The sequence below is a fragment of the Phacochoerus africanus genome, chromosome 2 (genome assembly GCF_016906955.1).
Source record: "Phacochoerus africanus isolate WHEZ1 chromosome 2, ROS_Pafr_v1, whole genome shotgun sequence".
NCBI classification, from domain to species: Eukaryota; Metazoa; Chordata; class Mammalia; order Artiodactyla; family Suidae; genus Phacochoerus; species Phacochoerus africanus.
This window is the reverse complement of record NC_062545.1, coordinates 188,411,704-188,435,179: the sequence shown is the minus strand read 5'-3', so window position 1 is coordinate 188,435,179 and position 23,476 is coordinate 188,411,704. Positions and strand designations below refer to the sequence as shown.

The following is a 23,476-nucleotide window of genomic DNA, read 5'->3' as shown; positions in this document are numbered from 1 at the left end:
CATCATGTTTCACTAAAAGTTTCCTGCTGAATTTTTTCTGATTTCTAGAGTTTCAATAAAATGTAATTATACTTTATAATTCCACTCGTTTAATCTTCACTTCAAAAACTATTCACAGTGAGCAAGTTTGCCAGGCACCCAGAGTAGGGCACAATCCGCCCAGACTCACCCTTGTGGACCAGCTCCTGCATTCTGTCTTGGGGTAAACCTGTCATTGAGACTGCATCCTGTACATTGAGCTGCTTTGCATTCAAATTAATAGCTAGTTTAATTTGAATGTAAAACAGCTCCATTTTTGCCATCATTAAAAAAAAAAAGAAGTAAGGCATTTGGCAATGAATGGATGTTTAAGATATGATACATTTGCAACATATTTTTAATCCTAAATTGAACCTATATTAGGATGGGGACATTTTAATATCAATAGATAAGTCATAAAAGGAGCTCTTTTAAAAATCTGCATAGTAAATATGTGCTTTAGGGGTCAAAACTACTCCATTGTACAGATACAGTACAGGGTTTAGTTCATATGGTTGGCGCTAGGCATTTTCCGGCAAATCTGTGTATTGTTACATTTCTATAGTCCAAGAATGGCAATTGATTTTTAAAACACATGCTGCAACTTTATTTGCTCAGTAATTACATGGACTTTATTTGGAGGTCAGTGAAAGAACAACTAAATAGGAAAATGAAGTCTTCCTTCCTCGTGCAATGAAACCATAAAAGTTGGCAGACAGAAAGGAATGCTAAACTTTTTCCCAGAGCTTTGAGTTTGGTTTCCACTGGTCCATGTTCCATTGGGTGATTAGAGAAAGCTTTTTTAAAGCCTTACTTCAGAATGATCTTAATTGGTGCAAGGTTGAGCCCTTTCTAGGAGGGGAGGGAAAAGGTTGAATAGCCTTTTCAAGTCACATGAAAGTTTCTAGGATGAATGTACGATAATTAGATTAATAAGTAGCTTAATTTATCACAGCTGAGGATTTCAACAGCCACACATTAGAGCAAGAAAAAAAGATTAGTGTGATTCTAGTTTGTAAAAAAAAAAAAAAAAAAATTGTACTGAAACTTGATTAACCTTAAACACAAAGTGCCTTTCTTCCTCAGTCTAAATGTCTGAAGCAAGGGAGGGTGTGTGGAGTGGGGAAGTGGGAGAGAGAACCTGAAATAATCAGAAAAGTCCTAATTTATTCCTTTCTGTCCCCCAGTTAATGAGCAGTATCAGGATTGCTGGAACCAACTTTTCCATTTACTGTTTCTTATCCTTAAAATAATGGGTTGAGCATAAGCCTGTAAAATCTTAAATTATCTTGCCCACCCGCGTCATAGAGATAGGTCTTTTCTGGTGTGTAACTTGTCATAAGCAGATTCTCCTGTCTGTGTTGAAAAAAGGAAAGAAGTAACATGGTTGGGAAAGGAATGGGATTTGGAGGAGATCATAATTCCGGTTAGTATGTGGTGGGAATATCAGACTTAGATTGTCAGATATTTTCAAGAGTCATCTCTGGACTTTAAAGCCTGAATTTAGTCGCACAACTTCAAAAATCATAGGTTACCCAAACGAAAGGCAGCAGTAATTTAAGATAAGCAGTAGCCATTGCTAAAACATGTTAAATCAAGACAGTTATTACGAAAGCAAGAATAATTAACTCAGAGTTAAAAAATCAGATAGGAACCCACACACAAAAAATACGCATCAAATCAAATTATCGTCCATTGGGAAGGAGTCTTTTCCTCCATCTCCTCCACATGTGAGCAATAAAATATTTTGACAAAAAGTGGAATCTGCTGGGCTCTCTGATGGTCACACCCAACGGGTGGGCTAACATCAGATTTGATTAACCTTCACCTTTCTGACTCCTGGCTAGCTACAAACGAAACTTCGGTGCTGTGTGGAACAAAGCCACTGGCATCGGCGTTGGATTCGCAGTGGAAGACCCCGGAGTGTGAATCTATGGTACCTGTCAACACTCAACAGTCATCATGATGGGAAGGCAGCTAATGCGAGCCCAGCGGTGGACTGATGCATGGGGCACTGCCCCGGCAGCTGCGTGGGAGGGTGTGTGGCTGGATGTGGGCAGGCAGTGGTGACACCTTCCACCTGGAAGGGAAGAACATAAAGCTAAAAGCTAAAATACCAGACACCCTGGGTGACAGCCTACCTCTAACACAAGAAAAATCGCCTTGCCTCTGAAGCTTACACAGAGGAGTTCTGGAAAAGGTGTGGGTGTGGTCCCAGCTGAAACGTTGGAAAGTTACCTGGTGTCCAGCCGGATCAATGAGGGCAACGCCAAGGGCGCTCACCCACCGGCCTGTGTGGGAAGTCCTGTACTGGACCCGAGGGAAGTCCATTTCCACTGCAGGAGAGGGGGGGCGGCTCTGAACCCCAAGTCTTCTCTTCTGCAGGGATGAGAGAGAAGTTTTAGTTAAAAAAAAAAAAAAAGTCATATAATGAAAAACTTTTTTTTTTTTTCTGCTTTTTAGGGCCTCACCCTCGGCATATGGAGGTTCCCAGGCTAGGAGTCAAATTGGAGCTACAGCCACTGGCCTACGCCATCGCCACAGCAACTCAGGATCCCTGACCTACTGAGGAAGGCCAGGGATCCAACCCGCATCCTCATGGATAAGAATCAGATTAATTTCCACTGCACCACAATGGGAACTCCCCACATTATTTTAAAATATTGACACTTGGAGTTCACGTCATGGCGTAGCATAAACGAATCCGACTAGGAATCATGAGGTTGAGGGTTTGATCCCTGGCCTCGAAAAGTGGGTTAAGGATCCAGCGTTGCCGTGACCCGTGGTGTAGGTGTAGGTCGCAGACGCGGCGCTGCTGTGGCTCTGGTGTAGCTCCGATTAGACGCCTAGCCTGGGAAATTCCATATGCCGTGGGTGCGGCCCTGAAAAGACTAAAGAAAAAATAAATAAAAACTAAAAAATAAAATGTTGACATTTAAACATTAATATAATTATGAACTCTGAATAAAGTTGGAAAACTAAGGCACAGTTAAGCCAGCCGCCAGAACCTGAAAGTGTCCTTTTATCTAAAATGGATATCTCATTACTGGTTAACATTATTTAGTTAGGAGGAGATATGACCTCTAATTTGCCTTTAAATGATTAATTTGATGTTTAAATAAGTGTCTTTTATTTAATAATGTTTTCTTCAACCAATTCACTTATGTCAATAAACTCTTTGTTTAACCTTCTTAAAGGAAACATTTTCTCTGCTCAGAGGCAATTAATGAGCTATCAAATAAATAGTTACAGGAAAATGAAGTAAAATTAAGGGCTGCCCAGGACAGCAAATGTGCTTCAATCTATGGAGTGGGGACTGTATGTTATTGTCCTCTATGCTGCAGGAAATGTGTCTGCCATCATCCTCCCATCCAGGTCCTTTCTGTCAGAGTTTATGGCAGAAACAACTCACATGATAGAACCCGTCAACGCAGGAACACCCGGTACACACTAAGAGGCATTTTGTCTTGATTGCTGTTTCTTTAAGTTTGATAAAAACAATTATAAATCTTCAATGTGGGGATGAATCATCATTTTTAAATGAGAAATTAAGGGGAAAATTAAAACATATGCTGTATTAGTATAAAATACTAATATATTGATATACTTCAAGTATAGTTGTTTACAGTGTTGTGTTAGTTTCACTTCGTGTACAGCAAAGTTATTGAGTTATACATGTTCTTTTTCATATTCTTTTCGATTATGGTTTATTACAGGATATTGAATATAGTTCCCTATGCTATATAGTAGGACATTGTTGTTTATCTATTTTATATATAGTAGTTTGTATTTGCTAATCCCAAACTCCTAGTTATCCCCTCACCCCTTTTCCCTTTTAGAAACCATAAGTCTGTCCTCTACGTCTATGAGTTTGTTCCTATTTCATAAATAAGTTCATTTGTGGCATATTTTAGATTCCACATATGGGTGATATCATATGGTATTTGTCTTTCTTTGACTTAGTATGATAATCTTTATACCCATCCATGTTGCTGCAAATAGCATTATTTCATTATTATTTATGGCTGAATAGTATTTTATATATTATATTTATACACACACACACACAAACATACATACACATTTTCTTTATCTAGTTCTCTGTTGATAAGACAGGTTGCTTCCTTGTCTTGACTATTGTAAATAGTGCTATGAACATTGAGGTGCATGTATCTTTCTGAATTAGTTTTCTCTGGATATATGCTCAGGAGTGGGATTGCTAGATCATACAGCAACTTTATTCTGAGTTTTTTAAAGAACCTTCATACTGTTTTCCATAGTGGAAATATTAATCTCAGGATGTCAAATACTATCTTTTGCAATCTGGGGAACTTAAAAGTGTATCATGGATAACATAGTTTATCATTTTTCGGGTAACTAATTTTAAAATACAGTCTTTCTAGATAGTTATTTATGGCATTAGATTGCACTTTGTTTCTTGGTTATTAATAGAGTAAAAAGCTGTCATTCTGCTTAGCTTTCTATAGTACATGATAAGCAATGTTTTTTAAAAACTTAACCAATAATTACAATCATCAACATTATTTTTAAATTCAGAGTTTTTTCTAATAGGAGTAAATGAGTCACAAAAATCTCTCATTCTCAGAAGCACACTGAGTGTGGCAGATACTGTACGCCATCCCCTAATAATTATGCCCCCCTTTTCTATGGTTATAGATTTTTGCCCTAAGGCACACAGCCAACAAAAATATAGATGATGTTTACAATTCTCCTTATAACTGCTGACTGCAGGCGTAAGACTCAGTTCTGGTTAAGCTGAGGCAAGTGGAAGTGATGTGGGTAACATACATCCTGGTTATGTCCTTAAAGGGCATATCTTCCTTTCCTCTTCCCCTCTTCAAAGAGAAATAAAAAGAGCCTTTAATGACATCCTGGAATAGAGCTGCCCTCCCAGCTCAGCTTCTATGTGGGAGAGAAATAAGCTTCCATCTTGTTTAAAGCCTGTGTTTTCAGCTAAACCTATATCCTAACATATAATAGACATAAATAAATTCAAACTTATGTACTACCTGTGCCACATTAAACTAGCCAATAATTCTCTCTCTCCCTCTCTCTCTCTGTTTCTGCTTTTTAAATTACTCTTCCCTAAAATACACTCTTTTTTTTTAAGAATCTTTTTTTTTGTCTTTTTAGGTTCCCACGCTAGGGGTCTAATCAGAGCTGTAGCTGCCAGCCTACACCACAGCCACAGCAACGCTAGATCCAAGCCTCATCTGTGACCTACACCACAGCTCACAGCAACGCCAGATCCTTAACCTACTGAGGCCAGGAATCGAACCTGGAACCTCATTGTTCCTAGTTGGATTCGTTAACCACTGAGCCATGATAGGAACTCCATAAAATACACTCTTGATTGAGAAGCCTTCAATACCTTTTGGATGGCTTCCCATTGCCTTCTGAATTAAGGACAACCCACCACTTGACATTCAACAGCACACCTTTTCCAGCCTCTGCTACTCACGTACTTTCTATGCACATTGCCCTACCTTCTCCCGTCATACTAGAGAGTTACACTTTGGAGGTCCTCCCTGTCCTTCCTCTTCTACAGTGCAAGTCTTATCCACCATGTTATTAAGATTTAAAAAAAGAGTTATATAAAAAAATGAGGTCTTGGGAGTTCTTCTCGATGCTCAGCAGGTTGAGAACCCAAAGTATCCATGAGGATGTGGGGTCAATCCCTGGCCTTGCTCAATGGATTAAGGATCCAGGGTTGCCATGAGCTACAGTGTAGGTCGCAGATGTAGCTTGGATCCCTAGTTGCTGTGGCTGTGCTGTTGGCTGGTAGCTGCAGCTCTGATTCTTCCCCTAGACAGGGAACTTCCATATGCTACAGGTATGGCCCTAAAAAATAAAAAAAGGACCAAAAAAAAGTTTGAGGCCTTTGGCATCAAATGGTCCCCACTGGATGCCATGGGGTCCTCGTATGACACCCTGACTTTCCTTCATAGCACTTCTTGCAGCTTGTCATTGTACATTCGATCATGCTCTGCCTCCTCTACTGAATTGTAGGCTCCACATGGGCAGGATGATGTCTACCTGTCTCACCAAGTTATCTTCAGGAGTAGCAGAGTTCCTGCCAACTGATAGATAATAGATATTTGTTGAATGACTGGATAAACATCTCTGAGTTTGTTTTCTCACCTATTAAATGAGGCTAATAATATCTGAAACTCACAGAGTTGTTGCTAGAAATAAATGAGATAATATGGAGTTCCCATAGTGGTTCAGTGGTTAACGAACCCCACTAGTATCCATGAGGACACAGATTTGATCCCTGGCCTAACTCAGTGGGTTAAGGATCCAGCATTGCCATGAGCTGTGGTGTAGGTTGCAGACATGGTTTGGATCTAGCATTGCTTTGGTCATGGCGTAGGCCGGCAACTGCAGCTCTGATTCTACCCCTAGTCTGGGAACTTCCATATGCCATGGGTACAGTCCTAAAAAAACAAACAAACAAACAAACAAACCAAAAAAAAGAAAAGAAAGAAAAGAAAAGAAAATGTAATGTGTGTCAAATGACTGGCCCTTAATACATACTCAATGAATAAGAAGCAATATTGTGCAGTGACTCATAGCATGAACTCTGGAGTTAGACCTACCTGGGAATGGTTTTAGCCAGGTATTTGTTATACAACATTTGATGAGTTATTTATATTTCCTAGTCTTCCATTTCTTCGTCTATAAAGCTGATATGAAATGTACCTGGCATTATTGCTGAATGTATTACATTTGACTACCTATGTACCTAATAGGCATTCATGAATGGTATCTATTGCTAACCATCAATCATCTAACCTTTCATTTATTTGTTCAACAGATTTTTTTTTTGTACTTGCCTGTGACATGTGGAAGTTCCCTGGCCAGGGATCAAACTCATGCCACAGCTGCAACCAGAGCCACAGCAGGGACAAGGCTGGATCCTTAAACTACTGAGCCACCAGGGAATTCCCTTTTTTTTTTTTTTAACAGATTTTTTTTTATTGATTTATATTATTCACCAGGCACTGGGCTTTGTGCTAGGAATACACAGGAGAACAAATTGAGTGAATTATGGGGCCCACTTCATGAAATCTACAGCTTGGTGAGGTAGACCATTAAAAAAATAAACATGCCAATAAGTATTGGTTGTGCATAACTGCTAAGAAACAAAAGGACAGGGTGCTCTGAGAAAGACCCAGGATTCACAGAAGTAACCACTCTCCATAAGCCAGCTCGAATGGCAGCAGCTCCATGAAACCTGTCCTTATCCCTCCCATTTGCTCCCAGTTATATGGTCTTTCTCCTTCATTCTAACTATATATCACAAATTTACTTTTATTACGGCATTTGTTTTACTCTTGTTTATTTTTACTCATAAGGATAGCTAATGATGACAGCTATTATCAAGGATTCTTACGGGTTTAACTTAAGCCTTTGTCTAATTCTTGCCATCTGGACCAAGAACTTCTTGAAGGTAGGCTCTATGTCTTACCCACCTCTGTTGTACCTGTAGATCTAGCAGAGTTCCTGGCACAAATTAAGGGCTCCAGGAATATTTGTAGAATAGAAAGAAATTGCACTATCTTTTTTGACTCCTGCATATGAAAAATTTACCCTAATTCAAATGACTCTCTCTAATCTTTACACATTAGGCTATTTCTTTAGTTAGTGAATTGTCATACATCAACTCCTTTAACATATTATGGATGATGAATAATTCAAAGCATGTTATAACAGTCAGGGTTTTAATCATTAAAAAGCTTTAACATTCTATGGCAAGAGGGATATTCTTGGAAAAATCCCAGACTAAAATCCCTTAACCAACATCTAAAGACATTCTGTTTTGTGCAATATTTGGAAGTGCCTTCCCAATGCAAAATTCTGCTCTTGCTTTTCCCATGATCTTGTCAAAAAGAATAGTCATCAGTTCTTATAACAGAAAGCATCCTAATGCCTCTTTCTGGCAGTCTAATCCCTTTACGGAAAGGAAAACATTTATGTTTTTACCCAGGTTGAAAGGAAATAATACAGTAAAGAATATGTATCAGCTCACATACCTAAAAAACCCGAGATAGGGATGTTTTAGTTGAGGTTTGATCCAATGCCTCAAGGATATCGAAAAGACCTGGGTTCTTTCCATCTCTGTGTCAGCCTCATCCTAAGGCTGGCTCTGTTCCTAGTTCCAAGATGGCTGCTCACAGCTCCCGGGCCATATGCTTTCCTTTTGTGTCAAAGAGAGCAACTTTGTTCCAGCATTCCCAGAAAACCCCATATAATGACTGTGTGGTCTGCTGAGTTCACACATCGACACTTGGGTTCAATTACTGCAGTCAAAAGGATGGGATGTGATGTTTGGTTTGGTCCATTCTACCCCTCAAAGGAAGGCAGTGAAGTAAGCTTCCTGCAAAATCACATGGATCCCCAAAGGAAACTGATGACTGTTGGGAAGGGGGAAGGGTGACATGGATGCTGGCAAAGCATCTAACACATGTTGACTAAATAAGGTCCCAGCCTTGGTCTATGAAGCCAGCCTATTCAGGAGGATAGGACCATTCATTCACATCAGAAAGAAAAAAAGGAAAGGCATGAACTGCTTCTCTCTCTCCTGAAAATGGCATCATACTCTGGGGGAAAAAAAGACCTTTGCTTTTGTATTGGCTTTGTTTAGGGATGGTGTTATGGTCTAATATAATCAGTACTTTTGAATAAAATTATTCCTGTTCTAAATTGTTAAAGTCATTATGGACAAGTGAGAGCCAAGTAACAATATGTACCCCACCACCACCCACATACACTTTTTCTTCTTTCTTCCCTGTCCTTTCTCTCCATTTCCTCTCCCTCTATCCCCTTTCATTTTTCCTTCCCTCCCTGGAATTCTCCTTACCCTCTGTCTTTGATCTCTTTTCTCTCATGTTTTTCTCTCATCCTCTCTCTCTAAGTGGGTCCCAATAGGTGGATTAACTTAGTAGGAGAAACCCAGTTCTGTTTTTCTTTACAGTATCATGGAACAAAGTGTGAAAGCGGTACCAATGGTTTAGGGCTGTCTTGGGGAGAGCTACCCCAACTTCTCTGTGGCCTGCAAACTTTGTCAGAGGATAAAGTCTCAGCCATCTGGTAAGAAATACACTGATATCACCAAAAGGTCCTGCATTAGCTATTAAAGGAGAGAAATTCCAACCCGTTTAATAGTGGAATCTATGATCTGACTCTTTTCTCCCCAATTCTCACATCACCCTTGAGTGCTAAGAAGCAGATTAGTTTTTTCAGTACCATTTCAGAGTCTTGAAGGACCAGTAAGCACAGGCATGAACAGTGTGACAGAATGACCAGATTTTTAGGCTTAGTTATAACAGTCTTTATTTCTGGCTGATTTTTCCTACTCTGATATACTTCAGAGTAGCATGAAATCTCTTTTCCAAATAACTTCATTCATCAACCATTAGCATTATCAAGAACGACAACTCACAAGCAAGAGACAATAACATTAACATAAAATATAGTTACCTTTATTTTTTCTTTTTTGGCTGCATCTGGTGCATATGGAAGTTTCCAGGCTAGGGGTCAAATCAGAGCTGTGGCTGCTGCCTACACCACAGCCACGGTAGCACATGATTCGAGCTGCATCTACAACCTGCACTGAAGCTTGTGGCAACACCAGATCTTTAACCCACTGAGGCCAGGGATTGAACCTGCATGCTCACAGAGAGTATATTGGTTCCTTATCCCATTGAGCCACAACAGGAACTCCAAATGTAGGAACTTTTGCTTATAAAATAAAAGCACCATGCTTTGAGATCAGTCTAAGCCAAATATTGTCCTCAAATACATAAGTTCACTGCATGTATTTTTAGGGAAGCTTATACCACAAAAAAAAAAAAAGTTTTATTTACAATTTTAAAATAGCTATTTGTATTTATCAAAATACTCTTGTTTGGGAGATAACTGAGATGGTTAAAATGGAAGTTCTTGTAAGATATATAGCATGAAAGTTTTGACCAACATTTTCTAATTAGAGCACAATTACTAACAGTAAAAGAAGAAAATCCTGTCTCTAGAGAGGTAATTTAATACCTAGAGCTTGCTTACAAAAGATGGAAGACTAATAAAGCTTTATGTTGCATCTATATCTAATTTTAATAGTTGTTCTCATGATGACAGACAACTGTACTATTTTCTGGTGGTGAAAGATTTGCACATAACCATCATTTAATTTCGTTCAAAGTCCTTTGTGATTCTGGACAGCCAGTGAGGTACATGGACATTTGTCCTAATGCAAGGATCAATACTGGAGTTCAGTCAACATCCAGCAAACATGCATTGAGTGCCTGCTCACTTGACAACATATTCTATAGCTGGTACTGAGCCTAGTTTCCTTCTTTTGGGATCTCACAGTCTCATGAAGACACATACATTTATTTAAATAATTAAACTACATATTGTAGGTATGTGCAGTGCACAGTGGGAATAGAAAAAGGGAATTAAGGTTCTGTGATGGAATCTGGAAAATGTCATTGAGGAGGTAGCTTTTAAGATGGAACTTGAAGAATAAGTAAGAAGAAAGATAAGAAGGCAGTTACTCCAGTCTCAATAATATCACATGCTAAGATAAGGTACAGTTTGGTCTGCTTAAGAAATACAGTTATTGTTGCTGGAACATAAAATAGGAGAGCAGCATAGAAGAGGAGGCATGGGGAGTTCCCGTCGTGGCGCAGTGGTTAACGAATCCGACTAGGAACCATGAGGTTGCGGGTTTGGTCCCTGCCCTTGCTCAGTGGGTTAACGATCCGGCGTTGCTGTGAGCTGTGGTGTAGGTTGCAGACGCGGCTCGGATCCCACGTTGCTGTGGCTCTGGCGTAGGCCAGCAGCTACAGCTCCGATTCAACCCCTAGCCTGGGAACCTCCATATGCCGAGGGAGCAGCCCAAGAAATAGCAACAACAACAACAACAACAACAAAAGAAGAGGAGGCATGATTGGAATTCTGTAGACCAATCACAAAGTTCATTTATGCCATGCTAAAAACATGTCTTAAGAATGTAGTTTTTATTCCACAGATCATATAAGTCAATTGAAGGATTTCAAATAACATGATCAGCTTTTTATTTAGAAAATGTTTAGTTTAAATTGGGAGAGGACACACCTAGAAGCAGAAAAATACAATCATTGAGTACTGCAAAGAGCTAGGCAATGGCTACTGAAGAGCTGAACCATAACAGAGGTACTGAAGCTGGAAAAGAGAAGAAAAAGAAAAGATACATTTAGGAAATAGAATCACCCATAACTACTGATAGATTAGATGTGAGCACAAGGGAAAGAAAAAAATCCTTAAATAACAATTTTAAAATAACTCTTAGGATTTTTGCTTGAGCAATGGGGTCAATAGATATTGATGCCACTCATTATAACAAGGAAAATGGGAGAAGCAGCAAGTTTTGGGAGGTAGTTAGTAATTTGGGGACATTTTCAGCTTGAGATCCTTTGGAGATATTCAAGTGGTGGTATCTGGTTGGCTAGACTGTTCTTTCTAGACTCTAAAATAAGTCAGAGCTAAAGATATCAATGAGGCTATGAATGTGATGACAGAAGAAGAGTAGGAGACACCAATGGAGTGTTCCACCTATTAAAGGTCAGGAAGAGGGACAAGGACGTACAAAGAAACCAGATGAAACTTGCTCAGATAACTAGGAAGAAAGCCAGTGAAGAGTGTAATCATGGAAAACCAGGGAAGAGAAATATTTTATTTATATCCTTGTATTGTTTCACATTTTTAGCAAGCATGTCCCATATTTCTTTTGTCATATGATAATATTAAATAAAAACATTGATTTAAAAAAGTGAAAAACTCAACAAAAAGACAACACAATTAAAAAATAGGCAAATAACTTGACTATACATTTCCCCCAAAAGATATATGAGTGGCCAATAAGCACGCGAAAAGATGCTTGATAGCACTGTTAATTAGGGAAACGCAGATCAAACCTGCAATAAGCACTACTTTACTCTTACTTGAATGGCCATAAAAAAATAAATAAATAAAATAAAACAGAATATGGCAAATGTTGACAAGAATATGGAGAAACTGGAGCCCTTATACATGGCTAGTGGGAATATAAAATGGTACACTTTCTGTGGAAAACAGTTTGGCAGTCCTTCCATAAGTTAAACATAGAAGTACCACTGACTCAGCTGTTTCACTCCCAGGAATATACTCCAGAGAACTGAAATCAAGTGTTCAAACAAAAACTTACACATGAATATTCACAGATGCTCTACTTAACAATAGCCAAAGGTGGAAGCAACCCAAAAGCCCATCAACAGATGAATGGATAAACAAAATGTGGTATATCCATACAATGGAGTATTACTCAGCTATCAAAAGGATACATGCTGCAACAAAATGAACCTTGAAAACATGATGCTCTGTGAAAGAAGCTTATCACAAAAGGTCATGTATTACAGACAATAGGTGGATTAGGAAAACACCTAAAGATTAGTGGTTGCCAGGGGCTGTTTAAGAATGGTGAGTAACTGCTTGATGGGTATAGCATTTCCATCTATGATGATGAAAAAGGACTGGAACTAGATAATGGTGATGTTTTAACAACATCGTGAATGTATTTCATGCCACTGACATTCACTCTTTAAAATGGCTTATGGAGTTCCCTGGTGGCTCATCAGGTTAAGGGTCTGGTGTTGTCATGGTTGTGGCTCAGGTTGCAAATGTGGCACAGGTTCAATTCCTGGCCCAGGAACTTCTGCATGCTGCAGGTATGGAAAAAAAAAAAAAAAAAGCTGAACTACAAATTTTATATTATGAATATTTTACACTTACCCTTACAAAAAAAAAGAGTATGAAGGCAGCTTTGTCTTGTTCTATGAGAACTGTAAAGCAGTAGCTCCTGATGACCTTGCTGAGAACAGTTTCAGGGAGAAGGAGCAGTGCCAGACTGCAGTGTGTTGAGGTAAAATAAAAAGTGCGGTGTGAGGACCGTGGGCAGAGACAAGGTTTTCTTGAAGCTGGACTATGAACCAAAGGACTGTGAACAGTAGTGCATGTCAGGACTTCACAGATGAGGAGATGCAAAAGCAGGAAAGGGTCTTTCAATTTTGGTTAAATTTGATGTGCATGTCTGAGTGTATGTTAAGAGGAAAAGAGCTTGAATATATATATTCGTGGAGAGAAGGAAGCCTTAGAAAAGAGAGAAGATGAAGATATAGCAAGAGAGATAACTGATAGAACTTGATCCTGGAGGAGGCAGGACACAAGTGTGAGTGGGGAGCCTTCAGCTTTGTAAGGAAAAGGACGGCCTCAGCTTCAGGAAAGGGAGATGGTTGATCCCTGGGGAAACATTTGTGATTTGGAGACCAGAGGTTGAAGGAGTTCATTCCTAAGGGCTCCCATCAGAGACTCCAAGAATTGGAAGAGACCTTACACACCATCCAGTAAAGTCTCTCTCAACCTTAACTGCACACTAAAATCATTTGGGGGATCTCTTTTTAAAAATTTGGATGCTGGCCCCTCTACCAAGAGATTCTGCTTTAATTGGCTTGGAGATTATTTTTCAAAAGCTCTTCGGATGATTCCAATGTGCATCTATGACTAAAGATCTTTATCTAGTCTCTAGCTCAGTGTGTGTAAAACCCCTGCCTTTTAGTCATCCTTCTTTGGGATAGATTAGAAGTGACAAGGTGCCTTTTTTAAACATTGAAGGGGACCTGCAGAGGACAACAAAAGTCCTAGATGTGAGCCATCAATAACATTAGGCCAGTGAACTCCCCTTTGGCTGGGGACTCCTCCTGCCTGCCCAGCCATTTGAAATCTCATCCCAACTGCAGAGAAGCAACATGTTAATTAATAGTAATAACAGTAGTAGTAGAAGTAATAATGTATGAGTTACAGACATTTACTTTAAGCCATGTATGACGCTAAGCATTTTGTTTGCATCATCTCATTTTAATCCCATAACTTCCCATACTTCCCAATGTGGTAAATATCACTTTTATTCCCACTTTTCAGCTAATGTGCTACACAGATGAAGAATCTGCTCCAGGGAGTTCCCATTGTGGCACAGTGGAAACAAATCCAACTAGGAACCACGAGGTTGTGTGTTCGATCCCTGGCCTCGCTAAGTGGGTTAAGGATTCGGCATCGTCATGAGCTATGGTGTATGTCGCAGACACGGCTCGGATCCCATATTGCTGTGGCTGTGGTTGTGGCCGGCAGCTGTAGCTCCAATTAGACCCCTAGCCTGGGAACCTCCATATGCTGTGGGTTCAGCCCTAAAAAGCAAAAAAAAAAAAAAAAAAAGAAAGAAAGAAAAAAGAAAAGAAAAGAAAAGAAAAAGAATTTGCTCCAGATCAGAAAGACAGAGGTTGGCAAAGGGAGTTCTGCCTGACACGAGGACATGTCATTAATCACTGTATTAAATAGTTTAACATTAACTTTGCAAATGAGGTGTGGCCTGAGCCAGTTCCATTTTCAACACCGGTTTAGACCCTTTTAAAATATGAAATCACATCCTTCTTTTATATGAGTATGGCTTTTAAGATATTCCCTTATATTCAAAAATCAAAGTTTGAGTTACTTTATCTTGGGCTGTTTTAGCTGAAAACAGTTACAGGCTGGAGAGGTTTTATGTTATGCATCTACAACTTCATCTTCCATAATTTATATCATCTCTTGTCTAATAAGAGAGGGTGCATGTTAGAGTGATTGAAAACATGAGTTTGGGGTCACATAGACTTGCTTTGAATGCAAGTTTCAGTCCAGCGTATGCTAATTATGTGACCTCAGACACCCACAAATCCTTAATTTTCTCAATTGTAAGGTGATAATAATACCTATGGCAGTGTTGCTAAAAGGAGAAAATGAGCTGTCTATGAAAGGAGATTAGTACAGTGCCTACTGTAGTAGAAAAAACAAATAGATGATAATAGTTTTATTATCATCATAACTAGCAGCAGCAGCAGCGGCATCACTACATCATCAAAGTTCATCAGGAGCACCATGAAAGTCAAGGACTTTGTTGCCTCTTTCACAGATACTATGGTTTACTAGACCAGTGCTGTCCATTAGCACTTTCTGTAGTGATGAAAATGTTCTATAAATTGTGTTCTTCATATATAGTAACTGCTAGTCACAGGTGACTATTTAGTACCTTAAATTTGGTTAGCATGACTGAAGAACTAAATACTTTATTTGATTTTGTTAAAAGTTAAATTTAAATAGCCACAGATAGCTAAAACTGCCTTACTAGACAAGGCTATTCTAGACTTAAGCCCTTGGACTATACCTGAGCCAAAGTTGCTACATTAAAGTTCAAAGGAATGGACTCATGAGGTTTTTCTGTAACTCTTTAAGAGATGTGGCTAATATCCTCCTATTGGCATCACATATCTTGACAAGGCTTCACTTCCCAGAGACTGTGAGTATCATGCATAGTTGATGAATAACATACATTTGTGGAGTTCCCATCATGGCTCAGTGGTTAAGGAACCCAACTAAGATCCATGAGGATGCGGGTTTGATCCCTGGCCTCGCTCAGTGGGTTAAGGATCCGGCGTTGCTGTGACCTGTGGTGTAGGCTGCAGACATAGCTCAGATCCCGCATTGCTGTGGCTGTGGTGTAGGCCGGCAGCTGTTGCTCAGATACAACCCCTAGCCTGGGAAGCTCCATATGCTGCAGGTGCAGACCTAAAAAGACAAAAAGACAAAACAACAACAACATACATTTGTCCTTGTAAAGGGTATTGGAGTCAATCTAAGGACTCAGGGATGCATTGAAATATTTTTAAAAATCTTTGAATTTATGACTAGATACATTTTTAGAAGGTTAAGGACTGCTATCTAGTGAAATACAGAGAAACAAACTTGGGTTATTCTTTATTAGGTTCTTCCTAATGGAGAAAACAAAAAGCCACCCATGACAATATTCTGAAATCTGATTTTTTTTTCAATTTTAAAGACTTTTAAAGTAAACTTCCAAAAATAGCTCTTGATATATAGAAAAGTCATGAGAAAAAGGCTAAAAAAGACAGAGGACATGGCAACTCCATTAGCTACATAGTTTTGTAGGCAGAAGCACGTACAGGACACATGCTTAATAATGAGGGTCTTGGGATATATACAAAATCAAAAATTTAAGGCAATCCTAAAAAATAAAAGGTAAAAAAATAAATGAATTTAAATGTATATCCAGTATTTAATAGGTCAACAAAGAAGACTAGCAAAAAAGAATTAAAACTCTCTATAATAATCATGCTATGAGTAATAACTTCAGAGCTTATTATGCAGTGTAATGTAGAATGAAGAAAATGAGAAAAAAATTGACAATCTAATCTAACAGCAGTGGTGTCCTTGAGAATCAGAATTCTTAGTGAAAAAAGGAGATATAGATGTAAAATAGAAGAGTTTGAATAAAAAAAATTTACAGTCCTAAATTTGAATTAGAAATATCCAGTCATATATTTTATCTTTAAAGAATTTCCTAATTCTATCCAGTGAAAACAGTTACGCTTATGATAATAACATCCTTAGTATTTAGACAGTGGACTTGAAAATCCATTTCTCTTTACAGGAGAGAACTTCAAAGAAAAAACAGTGGAAAATGTACAAAATTGGTTTTATCTTATTTATCTTTTTTTTTTTTTAGGCCACACCACGGCATATGGATGTTGCCAGCTAGGGGTTGAATCAAAACTGTAGCCGTTGGCCTACACCACAGCCACAGCAACACCAGATCCGAGCCGCATCTGTGACCTACAACACAGCTCATGGCAACACCGGCTCCTTAACCCACTGACCAAGGCCAGGGATCTAACCTGCCCCCTCACATATAAGAGTCAGATTCATTTCTGCTGAGCCACAAGGGGAACTCCACAATCTTATTTATCTTTAAAAGGGGGGATCTAATTGGCCAATACAACACAAAAATCAAAGGTTAGCTCCCTCAAGCAATAGGCATGGATGGATCTAGAACCACAGATTATCATTTTGAAAAGGAAGATGCTGAAAGAAACAATAAGAAAAAACTATTGCTTCAGGGTGTAGAAGACTCAGGGGGAAAAAAATGTGAAGAGAAATTCTTGAACATGTTTTAACACCAGGGAATTCTAAAGAGCAATTTGTCTGTATCTAAATAGATAAAGTTTAAAGTCTATTTTCTCCAACTCAGTAATTCCAACTCTAGGTAAGCACTCTCGATAAAATCTGACACAGACACAAGGAGACTTCTACAGATATACATACCTCACTCTATAGCATTTGTTTTATTGCACTTTGTAGATGCAGCAAAGAAATTAAAGGTTTGTAGCAACTGGCATCAAGCAAGCCTATTGATGCCATTTTTTCCCCCACACCATTTCTTCATGTCTCTGTATCACACTTTGGCAATTCTGGCACTATTTCAAACCTTATCATTATGATTGTATTTGTTATGGTGATCTGTGATCAATGATTTTTGATGTTACTATTGTAATTATTTGGGGGTGCCATAAACTGCACCCATATAAGACAGTGAACTTAGTAAAAAATGTGTATGTTCTGACAGCTCTACCCACCAGCATTCCCCTGCCCCCTCTCCACAAGCCTCCCTATTCGCTGAGACACAACAATATTGATATTAGGCCAACTAATAGCCCATAATGGCCCCAAGTGTTCAAGTTAAAGTCAGACAACTCTCACTTTAAATCAAAAGCTAAAAATGATTAAGCTTAGTGAGGGAGGCATGTCAAAAGCCAAGACAGGCCAAAAGCTACGCCTCTGGCACCAAACATCCAAGTTGTGAATGCAAAGAAAAAATTCTTGGAGAAAATTAAAAGTGAACACAAGAATGATAAGAAAGTAAAACAGCCTTACTGCTGATTTGGAGAGAGTTTGAGTGGTCTGGATAGAAGGTCAAACTAGCCACAACATTCCCTTAAACCAAAGCCGAATCCAGAGCAAGCCCCTGACACTCTTTCATTCTCTGAAGGCTGAGAGAGGGAAGATGCTGCAAAAGAAAAGTGTGAAGGTAGCAGAGGTTAGTTCATGAGGGTTAAGGAAAGAAGTCCTCTCTATAACTTAGAAGTGCAAGGTGAAGCAGCAAGTGCTGATGTAGACACTGCAGCAAAGTATCCAGAAGATCTACACTATCATTAGTGAAGATGACTACACTAAACAATAGATTTTTAGTGTAGGCAAAACAGACATATATATATATATATATATATATATATATATATATATATATGACATATACATTTTTTTTTTGGCTGTGCCGGCAGCATGTGGAGGTACCTTGGCCAGGGATTGAAACTGCACCATTGCAGCAACCCGAACCATAGCAGTAACAATGCCAGATCCTTGACCCACTGAGCCACTAGAGAATTCTAAAACAGACTTCTATTGAAAAAAGATGCTACCTGGAGTTTCTGTTGTGGCTCAGTGTCAACGAATCTGACTAGTATCTATGACGACACAAGTTTGATCTCTGGCCTCACTCAGTGGATTAAGGATCTGGCGTTGCCATGAGCTATGGTTTAGGATGTGGCTCAGATTCCGTGTTGCTGTGGCTGTGGTGTAGGCCAGTGGCTACAGCTCTGATTCAACCCCTAGCCTGGGAACTTCCATATGTTGCAGTTACAGCCCTAAAAAGAAAAAAAAAATTATTGCTATTAACAAAGAACTTGATCACCCAAAAGGTCTGATGGAGATGGATGGTGAGATTAATGTTTCCATTCCTGTTAACACAACATCCATTCTGCCGCTCATGAATCAAGGAGTAATATTGACTTTCAAGTCTTGTTATTTAAGAAATACATTTTGTACTTTGTTGTACACCTATGTTGCTAGCACACATTGTAAATCAACTATACTTCAATTTAAAAAAAGAAGGAAATACATTTTGTAAGCTGCTTTATGACTACTCTTAATATTTTTTCTTAACGATTTGGGCAAAGTAAATGAAAAACTTCTGGAAAGGATTCACCATTCTAGATGCCATTAAGAACATTTGTGATTCATGGGGAAAAGTTAAAATATCAACATAATCAGAAGTTTGGAAGAAGTTGATTGCAACACTTATAGATGACTTCGAGGGACTCAAGACTTCAGTGGAGGAAGTAACTGCAGGTGTGGTGGGAAGAGCAAGAGAACTAGAATTAGAAGTGGAGCCTGAAGATGTCACTGAATTGCTGCAATCTCATGACAAAACTTGAACAATAAGGCATTGTTTCTTATGGATGAACAAATAAAGTAGTTTCTCATAGATCCTAGTTGGGTTCATTAACCACCGAGCCACGAAGGGAACTCCAGAAAGTAGTTTCTTGAGATGGAATCTACTCCTGGTGCAGACGCTGTAAAGATTGTTGAAATGACAATAAAGGATTTAGAAAATTACATAGACTTGATCAATAAAGCAGTGGCAGGCTTTGATCTTTTTTTTTTTTTTTTTTGCTTTTTAGGGCCACACCCACGGCATATGGAAGTTCCCAGGCTAGGGCTACAGCTGCCAGCCTACATCACAGCCACAGCAACACGGGATCCAAGCTGCATCTGTGATCTACACCATAGCTCACAGCAACACTGGATCCCTAGTCCACTGAGTGAGGCCAGGGATTGAACCCACATCCTCATAGATTGTCGGGTTTATAAATCACTGAACCACAACGGGAGCTCCCATGACTCCAATTTTGAAAAATGTTCTACTGTGAATAAAATGCTATCAAAGAGCATTGCATGTTACAGAGAAATTGTTTGTGAAAGGAGGAGTCAGTCGATGTGGCAAATTCATTTTTTTTTATTTTAAGAAATTGCCACTGCCACCTCAACCTCCAGCAACCACCTCCTGATCAGTCAGGAGCCATCAACATCCAGGCAAAACCCTCCACCAGCAAAAAGATTATGACTCACTGAAGGCTCAGATGATGATGAGCATTTTTTAACAGTAAAGTATTTTCAAATTAAGGTACGAACATTGTTTTTTTAGACATAATGCTATTGCACACTTACTAGACTGCAGTGCAGTATAAACATAACTTTTATATTTACCTGGAAACCAAAAAATTTCTGACTCGCTTTATTTTACTCTTTGCTAGATTACAGTGATCTGGAAACAAACCCAAACTATCCCTGAGGTATACCTGTAGAATGATATCCCAAAACAATGTCTGTATTAAGAAGCATGAAAATTAGAAACAAGTAGAAGAGTGAATAAATAAAATATGTGTGAGATGTTCGTACAGTTGATCACTACATACCACTTAAAATGAACTATATTAATTCATTTAAGAAATAGCTATTGAGTGCCTACTCTTTGTCAAATACTGTTCTAGGTTCTGGGGATTCAGAGATGAACAAGCCCAACACCCTGCCACCAGGGAGTTCACAATGACATCTGCATACACAGCACAGGTGGAGAGTGGAAACATCCTATGGAGGGAAAAACATGGACTGTGAAATGTGAAATATGTAAATTCTTCAATTATCCACTAAACAATCCTACATATTATTTATGTATACACATAAGAAAATGCATACTTGGAGTTTCCAACATGGCTCAGCAGTAAGGAAAAACCCAACTGATATCTATGAGGATGTGTGTTCTATTCTTGGCCTCTCTCAGTGGGTTAAGGATCTGGCTTTGCAGTGAGCTGTGGTGCAGTTCAAAGACAAGACTTGTATCTGGAGTTGCCGTGGCTGTGGTGTAGGCCAGCAACTGTAGCTCTGATTCAACCCCTAGCATGGAAACTTCCATATGCTGTGGGTGTGGGCCAAAAAGAACAAGAAAAAAAAAATGCCTACTTTAATGCCCTTACAGACCACAGGCAAAAATCTTAATACGGTTGCTTCCGGGAAGGGAAAGAAGCCAATCAGACTGAGGTTGTGGATCAAGGGAACTTCATGTGTAACTTTTCTTTTCATTAGAATATCAAAGTTCCTGTCATGTCTCCATAGTTAACGAATCCGACTAGTATCCACAAGGACGTGGGTTTGATCCCTGGCCTCACTTAGTGGGTTAAAGATCCGGTGTTGCTGTGAGCTGTGGTAGAGGTCACAGACGTGGCTTGGATTCTGCATTGCTGTGGCTGTGGCATAGGCTGGCAGCTGTAGCTCTGATTTGACCACTAGCCTGGGAACCTCCATATGCTGCAGATACGGCCCTAAAAACACAAAAGACAAAACAACAACAATAAAAGAATATCATAATGTTAACAATAATGATTTCTGGGTATTGGAAAAACTCATATTTGTTATATTTTATTTTTGTACTTTACTTTTCAAAACTGTGACAAAGGAATTTAGGGTTTCTAGGAATAGAAGGTAAATTCATAGAGAAAAGACATTAGAGGAGTTGGGTTTAATCCAAAAATAAGAGGAATGCCTCTTCCTCTGAGACAAAAGAGCAGAAGCAGGAAGGATGAAGAAAAGAACAGAAAAAAAAAAACTGAGGAAAGAAATAGTAGGTTGAAGAAGATTTACAGATGGTCTTGAACTTTTCAGTAAAGCAGGAGGCAAGAGCATCTTCTGAAGCCAAGGGGAAGGGAAGATCAAGCAATGAGTTCCAAAACTATGAAAAAGTTTTTAAACAACTAATGTAGGAAATTAGCTGTTTAAATGAACACTAGTGAATCTCCAAGAGCTTTATAAAAGGAGTACAGAGCAGCAACAGAAACAGGTGAGGCTTAGGTAGCACAAATTTTCAGTTAACTGAATCAAAATGGCTTTATGTCTTTTTCTAGAAAAAAACAGCAGCCTAGGAAAAAGATAGAAATCATTCAATTTAGGGAAGGATTTTTTTGGGGTTCTTGTGGAAATATAAGGAGGGGATGAAGTATACTAGAATGATAATTAAAGCACCATTTAGAGATTTCAACTTGGGGGTCAGATTGGCCAGAGAAAAAATTGGAGATGGGAAAACTTTGGCTTTCTTGGATTTGGGTTTGGCAAGAGCAGGGCATACATGCCAACTATTCTGTCCTTGAGCCATTGGCAGCTTACTAATTGATCCTGACATCCTTTCTTACCAAACCGAGGCATGAGCCCGGAGGCCTCAATTCAGTATTCCAGGGACCCATCCCAATTGCTTAGAGTGGACACACAGTGTGAAACCTCTTGGATGTGCCTGGACCTGACAGCAAGCTTCCTCAAGGCAGTAAGCATGTTGTCTTGGAAAATCCAAAGGCTGGTGTTCCCGTGTGGCGCAGCAGAAACAAATCTGACTAGCATCCACGAGGACTCAGGTTCAATCCCTGGCCTTGCTCAGTGGGTTAAGGACCCGGCATTGCCATGAGCTGTGGTGTAGGTCTCAGCTGTGGCTCGGATCTAGCATTGCTGTGGCTGTGGTGTAGGCCAGTGGCTACAGCTCCAATTCAACCCCTAGCCTGGGAACCTCCATATGCCACAAGTGCAAAAAAGACCAAAAAAAAAAAAAATTAAAAAGCTGTACCAGGCACATAATAAGCTTGTACTCAATAAGTAACTGTGGAGAGAAGGAAGGGAGGGAGAAAAGGAGGGAAAGAGTGGAGTCCCTGATGGAAAACAAAGAACAGGCTCAGGAGAAATGAAAAAAAGGAGAAAGAAAAGAAGGTCACATTGGAGTCAAAATACGGAACTCAAAACTCCTGACCTTTAAGGTGGAACAGTTTCAAGTGGTTTAAAAAAAAGTTAAAAGTCTGCCTCTTATAATGAGTGGAAAAACAAAACCAAAACAAGACAGTTGGTGATTCCTACACTAAATTTTCTTCTGTGAATTCTTATTCTCTCCTGAAAAGAGTTTCCCTTATAAGGTAGCTTATGAAGGGTGATATCCAATAGCTGAAAGTTAACTTTAGGCAGAGCAGTCTTAAATAAGTTTTGCCATCTAAACCATTTTTTTGGGCCACACCTGTGGATGTGGAAGTTTCCAGGCTAGGGATCGAACCTGTGCCACAGCAGTGACAATGCCAGATCCTTCACCCCCTGAGCCACCAGGGAACTCTGCCATCTAAACATTTAGAAATCAAGAGTTCAGTAATATTTTGTCTTGTTTACATACTACGCATTTTTATGAGGAAAAAATATTTTATGTCACATTGCTATAGAACTGCAGAATTTTCAGTTGACCATATAAAGTTTGTATATTGATGTTTTCCATAAGAAGAATGGAAACCTTTAGCTAGAAACTAGTATTATATGGAATATAGGGGAAAGAGTTCTCATTCTTCTAATCCTTAATTTAAAGAAAAAACGGAGGACACCTAGTTTCCTGAATTTTTCAACCATTAAAAATTCTGTAATGAATTATGGCTGCAAATGTTTTTAGCAATGCTATTTTAACATTTACCTGAAAATAAAATAAATTAACTGTTTTTCTCTCAAGGTCATGACTCAAACCAGTCGAACCTGGCTGTCCCCTAATTGAGTCTGTTATGGAAAGACTGGATGTTTTCCTTTGTTTTTGTCCAAACTGCCTATACTGAAATGTCATGAGGCAAAACTC

General features: G+C 39.1%; 1 long non-coding RNA gene across 2 annotated transcripts in view; it reads right to left on the bottom strand.

Annotated features, from left to right (window-relative positions):
• LOC125119865 (uncharacterized) overlaps positions 1-23,476 on the bottom strand; it is a 200,752-nt gene that overhangs the window by 71,155 nt on the left and 106,121 nt on the right. For both annotated transcript variants that reach the window (XR_007133191.1, XR_007133192.1), the window contains exon 2: positions 2,257-2,397. This is a non-coding gene — a long non-coding RNA (uncharacterized LOC125119865). The remainder of the gene's footprint in view (positions 1-2,256; positions 2,398-23,476) is intronic.